Here is a 10,000-nt window from a genome sequence, read left to right as displayed (position 1 = left end):
GATCAAACAGGGCCAGGGGAGGGAACAGGGCCAGGGGAGGGAACAGGGCCAGGGAACATGGCCAGGGGAGGGAACAGGGCCAGGGAACAGGGAACAGGGCCAGGGGAGGGAACAGGGCCAGGGGAGGGAACAGGGCCAGGGAACAGGGCCAGGGGAGGGAACAGGGCCAGGGAACAGGGCCAGGGGAGGGAACAGGGCCAGGGAACAGGGCCAGGGGAGGGAACAGGGAACAGGGGAGGGAACAGGGAACAGGGCCAGGGAACATGGCCAGGGGAGGGAACAGGGCCAGGGGAGGGAACAGGGCCAGGGGAGGGAACAGGGGAGGGAACCGGGCCAGGGGAGGGAACAGGGCCAGGGGAGGGAACAGGGCCAGGGGAGGGAACAGGGAACAGGGGAGGGAACAGGGCCAGGGGAGGGAACAGGGCCAGGGGAGGGAACAGGGCCAGGGGAGGGAACAGGGAACAGGGGGGGAACAGGGCCAGGGTAGGGAACAGGGCCAGGGAACAGGGCCAGTGGAGGGAACAGGGCCAGGGGAGGGAACAGGGCCAGGGAACAGGGCCAGGGGAGGGAACAGGGCCAGGGAACATGGCCAGGGGAGGGAACAGGGCCAGGGAACATGGCCAGGGGAGGGAACAGGGCCAGGGGAGGGAACAGGGAACAGGGCCAGGGAACATGGCCAGGGGAGGGAACAGGGCCAGGGAACAGGGCCAGGCGAGGGAACAGGGACAGGGGAGGGAACGGGGCCAGGGAACATGGCCAGGGGAGGGAACAGGGCCAGGGAACAGGGCCAGGGGAGGGAACAGGGCCAGGGGAGGGAACAGGGCCAGGGGAGGGAACAGGGCCAGGGGGGACATGGCCAGGGAGGGAACAGGGTCAGGGAGGGAACAGGGCCAGGGAAGGGAACAGGGAACAGGGGAGGGAACAGGGAACAGGGCCAGGGAACATGGCCAGGGGAGGGAACAGGGCCAGGGAGGGAACAGGGCCAGGGGAGGGAACAGGGAACAGGGGAGGGAACAGGGCCAGGGGAGGGAACAGGGCCAGGGGAGGGAACAGGGAACAGGGGAGGGAACAGGGCCAGGGGGAGGGAACAGGGCCAGGGGAGGGAACAGGGCCAGGGAGGGAACAGGGAACAGGGGAGGAACAGGGCCAGGGGAGGGAACAGGGCCAGGGAGGGAACAGGGCCAGGGAACAGGGCCAGTGGAGGGAACAGGGCCAGGGGAGGGAACAGGGCCAGGGAACAGGGCCAGGGAGGGAACAGGGCCAGGGAACATGGCCAGGGGAGGAACAGGGCCAGGAACATGGCCAGGGGAGGGAACAGGGCCAGGGGAGGGAACAGGGCCAGGGAGGGAACGGGGCCAGGGAACATGGCCAGGGGAGGGACCAGGGCCAGGGAACATGGCCAGGGGAGGGAACAGGGCCAGGAACATGGCCAGGGGAGGGAACAGGGCCAGGGGAGGGAACAGGGCCAGGGGGGAACAGGGCCTGGGGGGAACAGGGCCTGGGGAGGGAACATGGGAGGGAACAGGGCCAGGGGAGGGAACAGGGGAGAGACAGGGCCAGGGGAGGGAACAGGGCCAGGGGAGGGAACAGGGTCAGTGGAGGGAACAGGGCCAGGGGAGGGAACAGTGTCAGTGGAGGGAACAGGGCAAGAGGAGGGAACAGGGCCAGGGGAGGGAACAGGGCCAGGGGAGGGAACAGGGTCAGGGGAGGGAACAGGGCCAGGGGAGGGAACAGGGCAAGAGGAGGGAACAGGGCCAGGGGAGGGAACAGGGGAGGGAACAGGGGAGGAACAGGGCCAGGGGAGGGACCAGGGCCAGGGGAGGGAACAGGGGAGGGTACAGGGAACAGGGGAGGGAACAGGGAACAGGGCCAGGGAACATGGCCAGGGGAGGGAACAGGGCCAGGGGAGGGAACAGGGAACAGGGGAGGGAACAGGGCCAGGGGAGGGAACAGGGCCAGGGGAGGGAACAGGGAACAGGGGATGGAACAGGGCCAGGGGAGGGAACAGGGCCAGGGGAGGGAACAGGGCCAGGGGAGGGAACAGGGAACAGGGGAGGGAACAGGGCCAGGGAGGGAACAGGGCCAGGGGAGGGAACAGGGCCAGGGAACAGGGCCAGTGGAGGGAACAGGGCCAGGGGAGGGAACAGGGCCAGGGAACAGGGCCAGGGGAGGGAACAGGGCCAGGGAACATGGCCAGGGGAGGGAACAGGGCCAGGGAACATGGCCAGGGCAGGGAACAGGGCCAGGGGAGGGAACAGGGCCAGGGGGAGGGGGGGGCCAGGGGACATGGCCAGGGGAGGGATCAGGGCCAGGGAACATGGCCAGGGGAGGGAACAGGGCCAGGGAACATGGCCAGGGGAGGGAACAGGGCCAGGGGAGGGAACAGGGCCAGGGGGGGAACAGGGCCTGGGGAGGGAACAGGGCCTGGGGAGGGAACATGGGAGGGAACAGGGCCAGGGGAGGGAACAGGGGAGGGACAGGGCCAGGGGAGGGAACAGGGCCAGGGGAGGGAACAGGGTCAGTGGAGGGAACAGGGCCAGGGGAGGGAACAGGGTCAGTGGAGGGAACAGGGCAAGAGGAGGAACAGGGCCAGGGGAGGGAACAGGGCCAGGGGAGGGAACAGGGTCAGGGGAGGGAACAGGGCCAGGGGAGGGAACAGGGCAAGAGGAGGGAACAGGGCCAGGGGAGGGAACAGGGGAGGGAACAGGGGAGGGAACAGGGCCAGGGGAGGGACCAGGGCCAGGGGAGGGAACAGGGGAGGTACAGGGAACAGGGGAGGGAACAGGGGAGGGAACAGGGGAGGGAACAGGGCTTTAGGAGGGAACAGGGGAGGGAACAGGGCCAGGGGAGGGAACAGGGCAAGAGGAGGAACAGGGAGGGAACAGGGAGGGAACAGGGCCAGGGAGGGAACAGGGCCAGGGGAGGGAACAGGGTCAGGCGAGGGAACAGGGTCAGGGAAGGGAACAGGGCCAGGGGAGGGAACAGGGCAAGAGGAGGGGACAGGGGAGGGAACAGGGGAGGGAACAGGGGAGGGAACAGGGCCAGGGGAGGGAACAGGGGAGGGTACAGGGAACAGGGGAGGGAACAGGGGAGGGAACAGGGGAGGGAACAGGGCAAGAGGAGGGAACAGGGGAGGGAACAGGGGAGGGAACAGGGGAGGGAACAGGTCCAGGGGAGGGAACAGGGGAGGGAAAAGGGGAGGGAACAGGCCAGAGGCAGAATCTGGGAAATATACCTGGCTGACAGGGAGAGTTGAATATCAAATCAAATCAAATATTATTGGTCACATACACATATTTCTAACAGGGCAATGGTGATTGCATCATCTTTGAATCTATTATGGTGGTATGCACATTTAAGTGGGTCTAAGGGTGTTGGGTAAGGTCCTTAACCCTCCTCTCAAAGCACTTCATGATGACAGAAGTGAGGGCTTAGTTCAAGGCTTAGTTCATGATGCTTTCTGGGAACAGGAACAATGGTGGACATCTTGAAGCATGTGGGGACATCAGACTGGGATAGGGAGAGATTGAATATGTCTGTAAACACTCCAGCCAGCTGTTCTGTGCTCTGAGGAGGTGGGATACCCTTTGTACCAGCAGCCTTGCGAGGGTTTTTAACACGCTTAAATGTCTTACTAACGTTGGCCACGGAGAACGAAAGCCCACAGTCCTTGGGATCGGACTGTGTTTGTGGCACAGTGTTATCCTCAAAGCAGACAAAGAAGGTGTTTAGCTTGTCTGGGAGCACAGCGTCGGTGTAACATGGCTGGTTTTCCCTTTGTAATCCGTGATTTCCTGTAGACTCTGCCACATATGTCTCGTGTCTGAGCTGTTGAATTGTGACTCCACTTTGTCTCTGTCCTGACGTTTTGCCTGTATGATTGCCTGACTGAGAGAATAACTGCACTGTTTGTATTCAACCATATTCCCAGTCACCTTGCAGTGGTTAAATGTGGTGCTTTGCACTTTCAGGTTTGCGCGAACGCTGCCATCTGTCCACGGTTTTTGGTTTGGGTAGAATTTAAAAGTCACAGTGGGAACAACATCCCCTATACAGTTCCTGATGAACTCAGTCACCGTGTCCGCGTATACGTCACTGTTATTCCAAGAGACGACCCAGAACAGATCCCAGTCCACATGATCAAAAGAATCTTGAAGCATGTACTCTGATTGGTTGAATAGACCTTAGCTCGGGGGTACTTCCTTTTTTGAGTTTCTGCCTAAAGTAAGGGAGAAGCAGAATGGTGTAATGATCTGATTTCCCGAAGGGAGGGCGGGGGAGGGACTTGTAGCCATCTCGGAAGGGAGAGTAACAATGGTTGAGAGTTCCTGTAGCCCGAGTAATACAGAGTTGATAGAACTTCAGTAGAGTTTTCATCAAATTTTCTTCGTTAAAATCCCCCAGCTACAATAAATGCGGCCTCAGGATGTTTGGTTTCCAGTTTGCATAAAGTCCAGTGTAGTTCTTGGGGGACGTCGTGGTATCGGCATTGAGGGGGAACATACACGGCTGTGACTATAACCGAAGAGAATTCTCTTGGGAGGTAATATGGTCGACATGTGATTGTGAGATATTCTAGGTGAACAAAATGACTCGATGTACTGAGAACCCAGCTGGCTGTATGGATGGGGACAGTATATCTGGAGAGAGATGTACTGAGAACCCAGCTGGCTGTATGGATGGGGACAGTATATACGGAGAGAGATGTACTGAGAACCCAGCTGGCTGTATGGATGGGGACAGTATATCTGGAGAGAGATGTACTGAGAACCCAGCTGGCTGTATGGATGGGGACAGTATATACGGAGAGAGATGTACTGAGAACCCAGCTGGCTGTTTGGATGAGGACAGTATATCTGGAGAGAGATGTACTGAGGACCCAGCTGGCTGTATGGATGGGGACAGTATATCCGGAGAGAGATGTACTGAGAACCCAGCTGGCTGTATGGATGGGGACAGTATATCTGGAGAGATGGACTGAGAACCCAGCTGGCTGTATGGATGGGGACAGTATATCTGGAGAGAGATGGACTGAGCACCCAGCTGGCTGTATGGATGGAGACAGTATAACCGGAGAGAGATGTACTGAGAACCCAGCTGGCTGTATGACAGGGACAATATATCTGGAGAGAGATGGACTGAGAACCCAGCTGGCTGTATGGATGGGGACAGTATATCTGGAGAGAGATGAACTGAGAACCCAGCTGGCTGTATGACAGGGACAGTATATCCGGAGAGAGATGGACTGAGAACCCAGCTGGCTGTATGGATGGGGACAGTCTGTCTGGGTTGGCGCCCCCCCCTTGGGTTGTGCCGTGGCGGAGATCTTTGTGGGCTATACTCGGCCTTGTCTCAGGATGGTAAGTTGGTGGTTGAAGATATCCCTCTAGTGGTGTGGGGGCTGTGCTTTGGCAAAGTGGGTGGGGTTATATCCTTCCTGTTTGGCCCTGTCCGGGGGTGTCCTCGGATGGGGCCACAGTGTCTCCTGACCCCTCCTGTCTCAGCCTCCAGTATTTATGCTGCAGTAGTTTATGTGTCAGGGGGGCTAGGGTCAGTTTGTTATATCTGGAGTACTTCTCCTGTCCTATTCGGTGTCCTGTGTGAATCTAAGTGTGTGTTCTCTAATTCTCTCCTTCTCTCTTTCTTTCTCTCTCTCGGAGGACCTGAGCCCTAGGACCATGCCCCAGGACTACCTGACATGATGACTCCTTGCTGTCCCCAGTCCACCTGGCCATGCTGCTGCTCCAGTTTCAACTGGCCTGGGCCCTAGGACCATGTCCCAGGACTACCTGACATGATGACTCCTTGCTGTCCCCAGCCCACCTAGCCATGCTGCTGCTCCAGTTTCAACTGTTCTGCCTTACTATTATTCAACCATGCTGGTCATTTATGAACATTTGAACATCTTGGCCACGTTCTGTTATAATCTCCACCCGGCACAGCCAGAAGAGGACTGGCCACCCCACATATGCTCTCTCTAATTCTCTCTTTCTTTCTCTCTCTCGGAGGACCTGAGCCCTAGGACCGTGCCCCAGGACTACCTGACATGATGACTCCTTGCTGTCCCCAGTCCACCTGACTGTGCTGCTGCTCCAGTTTCAACTGTTCTGCCTTATTATTATTCGACCATGCTGGTCATTTATGAACATTTGAACATCTTGGTCATGTTCTGTTATAATCTCTACCCGGCACAGCCAGAAGAGGACTGGCCACCCCACATAGCCTGGTTCCTCTCTAGGTTTCTTCCTAGGTTTTGGCCTTTCTAGGGAGTTTTTCCTAGCCACCGTGCTTTTACACCTGCATTGTTTGCTGTTTTGGGTTTTAGGCTGGGTTTCTGTACAGCACTTTGAGATATCAGCTGATGTACGAAGGGCTATATAAATACATTTGATTTGATTTGATTTGAGTATATCCGGAGAGAAATGTACTGAGAACCCAGCTGGCTGCATGGATGGGGACGGTATATCCGGAGAGAGATGTACTGAGAACCCAGCTGGCTGTATGGATGGGGACAGTATATCTGGAGAGAAATGGACTGAGAACCCAGCTGGCTGTATGGACGGGACAGTATATCTGGAGAGAGATGGACTGAGAACCCAGCTGGCTGTATGGATGGGGACAGTATATCTGGAGAGAGATGTACTGAGAACCCAGCTGGCTGTATGGATGGGGACAGTATATCTGAGAGAGATGGACTGAGAACCCAGCTGGCTGTATGGATGGGGACAGTATATCTGGAGAGAGATGTACTGAGAACCCAGCTGGCTGTATGGATGGGGACAGTATATCTAGAGAGAGATGTACTGAGAACCCAGCTGGCTGCATGGATGGGGACGGTATATCCGGAGAGAGATGTACTGAGAACCCAGCTGGCTGTATGGATGGGGACAGTATATCTGGAGAGAAATGGACTGAGAACCCAGCTGGCTGTATGGACGGGGACAGTATATCTGGAGAGAGATGGACTTAGAACCCAGCTGGCTGTATGGATGGGGACAGTATATCTGGAGAGAGATGTACTAAGAACCCAGCTGGCTGTATGGATGGGGACAGTATATCTGGAGAGAGATGTACTGAGAACCCAGCTGGCTGTATGGATGGGGACAGTATATCTGGAGAGAGATGGACTGAGAACCCAGCTGGCTGTATGGATGGGGACAGTATATCTGGAGAGAGATGGACTGAGAACCCAGCTGGCTGTATGGATGGGGACAGTATATCCGGAGATGATTCTGTGAAACAGAGTATGTTACAGTCCCTGATGTTCAATCCGAATACCTCTTCTCCGGTGTCTTGGAGAAGAAGTCTCTGGGATAAGTTCAATTGCCCTGAAGGGTACAAACAAAAGTTCCAATTCGAGAAAGTTGTATTTCTGTCCCTATCTCTGTCTGTCTGTCTCTGTCTGTCTGTCTCTGTCTGTCAATGTCTCTGTGTGTCTCTGTCTGTCTCTGTCTGTCTCTGTCTTTCTCTGTCTGTCTGTCTGTCTGTCTCTGTCTGTCTCTGTGTGTCTCTGTCTGTCTGTCTGTCAATGTCGCTGTGTGTCTCTGTCTGTCTGTCTGTCAATGTCTCTGTCTGTCTGTCTGTCTGTCTGTCTGTCTGTCTGTCTGTCTGTCTGTCTGTCTGTCTGTCTGTCTGTCTGTCTGTCTGTCTGTCTGTCTGTCTGTCTGTCTGTCTGTCTGTCAATGTCTCTGTCTGTCTCTGTGTGTCTATGTCTCTGTGTGTCTCTGTCTGTCTGTCTCTGTGTGTCTATGTCTCTGTCTGTCTGTGTGTTTCGGTCCCGGTCTGTCTGTGTCTGTCTTGGTCTGTATGTCTGTCTGACTCATCAGCAACACATTAACATTTGAAAGCTGAAGATGTACAAAGCTCACCAAAAAAATTACAATCTAAATGAATAGAACATCATGGCCCTATCTGTATTTCCTGAGGATATTTTATATACACATTTGTGGCAAAGTAAAGTTGCTATTCGAACACCTTTTGCTGATTGTCTAATTATAATTTTTGTGTCTTGTGTTTTTCTTATGCAATAACCTCCTTTTCCCTATGTAATGCAACATGTCCCTGACTTCATATGTAGTGCACTTGCGTAGGGAATAGGGGGTCATTTTGGACTTGTGTGCTTCAATGATTCTTGTGTTGATTCTTAAGTTCTTGATGTAAGGAATAGTTATTGGTCTGTGGTTTGTCACGAGGAGCAACCAGACGCTGCTTGTCTGTGGTGTGTAATGAGGAGCAACCAGACGCTGCTGGTCTGTGGTGTGTCACGAGGAGCAACCAGACGCTGCTGGTCTGTGGTGTGTCACGAGGAGCAACCAGACGCTGCTGGTCTGTGGTGTGTCACGAGGAGCAACCAGACGCTGCTGGTCTGTGGTTTGTCACGAGGAGCAACCAGACGCTGCTGGTCTGTGGTGTGTAACGAGGAGCAACCAGACGCTGCTGGTCTGTGGTGGGTCACGAGGAGCAACCAGACGCTGTTGGTCTGTGGTGGGTAATGAGGAGCAACCAGACGCTGCTGGTCTGTGGTCTGTAATGAGGAGCAACCAGACGCTGCTGGTCTGTGGTTTGTCACGAGGAGCAACCAGACGCTGCTGGTCTGTGGTGTGTCACGAGGAGCAACCAAACGCTGCTGGTCTGTGGTGTGTCACGAGGAGCAACCAGACGCTGCTGGTCTGTGGTGTGTCACGAGGAGCAACCAGACGCTGCTGGTCTGTGGTGTGTCACGAGGAGCAACCAGACTCTGCTGGTCTGTGGTGGGTCACGAGGAGCAACCAGACGCTGCTGGTCTGTGGTGTGTCACGAGGAGCAACCAGATGCTGCTGGTCTGTGGTGTGTCACGAGGAGCAACCAGACGCTGCTGGTCTGTGGTGTGTCACGAGGAGCAACCAGACGCTGCACTTGACACATTAATGAAAATAAGCACACATTGGAAAATGACAGTAAAATCTGAAGTCCCCTTCGATTGATAAGGAATTGACAAATGGAATTGGTTGAGAGGGATGAGTATTTTACATTCTGTAAATTGAGAAATCATGCGACCCAAACTGAATAAAAAAAGAAAACGAAACTGTACTATGAAACAAAGATAAATGACAAAGAATGATGGAACAAAGCTTTGGAGCAACTCAGCTCCATCATTAATTAAATCAGTGGCTCATTCATCACAAAATCGACTGATTATGGCCAACTACTTAATTATTTTTTTTCAATGGCAAAATGAGAAAACTTAGACATGACCAGCAACAAATGTGACCCGTTTCAGGAAACGTCCATATTGAAGGAGTCTATTTGAGTCAGTCTGTGTTGGTAATCCTGTCGAACTTTTTAAAATATATAGTGGAGCTGCAAACGTGTTGCTGTCCACTTTCTGGAGGATCAAGTTCTGGAATTAGAAGAGATGGAGGAAACACCTGTCTCTGGATTACATCTTCAAACTAAGGGCAACCATAGCAACAGGGCAACAGTGGCATGACACGGAGACTCGTCCATCATGCATGTTGATGTTTTCATATATTACACATTTCTAAATTTGACAGAACATGGATTCATTTCAAGCTAAAGTGTACTATTAGCTAGCTTGCTACCGTTAGCTGGCTGGCTCCTTAGCCCGCATGATTTGTTTCCCAGAGCCGTTTGCTTTTCTAGATAGAGCCTAATGTTAGCTAGCTATCATTGGACCTGGTTGGTTAGCTCCCAGCACTGTGGCATCGTTGGCACTTTGTTCATTGTTGTTTAACTAGCTAACATTGGCTGGCTGGCTCTGTGAGGACAGACGCTGGGAGACGAGAAGCAAGTACGAGGAATTAATATTTAATTAATAACAGACATAAAACAAAACACGGACAGTGTCTGGACAGGGGAAACAAAACAACATTAATACTGACACTGGGCTGAAACTGATGAATCGACAGATATAGGGGATCAAACTGAGGAACATACATATATAGGGGATCAAACTGAGGAACATACAGATATAGGGGATCAAACTGAGGAGCATACAGAT

The 10,000-nt window shown here is 54.3% G+C and overlaps 1 long non-coding RNA gene across 1 annotated transcript; it reads left to right on the top strand.

The window, feature by feature from the left end:
* The first annotated feature begins 5,629 nt into the window (after positions 1-5,629).
* LOC135571717 (uncharacterized) lies at positions 5,630-6,401 on the top strand. The gene is made up of 2 exons (XR_010463877.1): positions 5,630-5,882; positions 6,009-6,401. It is a non-coding gene; the product is annotated as an uncharacterized LOC135571717 (long non-coding RNA).
* Positions 6,402-10,000: the final 3,599 nt, after the last annotated feature.

This window comes from Oncorhynchus nerka, linkage group LG5 (genome assembly GCF_034236695.1).
Source record: "Oncorhynchus nerka isolate Pitt River linkage group LG5, Oner_Uvic_2.0, whole genome shotgun sequence".
NCBI lineage: Eukaryota > Metazoa > Chordata > Actinopteri > Salmoniformes > Salmonidae > Oncorhynchus > Oncorhynchus nerka.
The sequence above is the reverse complement of the archived record's forward strand: the minus strand, read 5'-3'. Positions and strand labels throughout refer to the sequence as shown.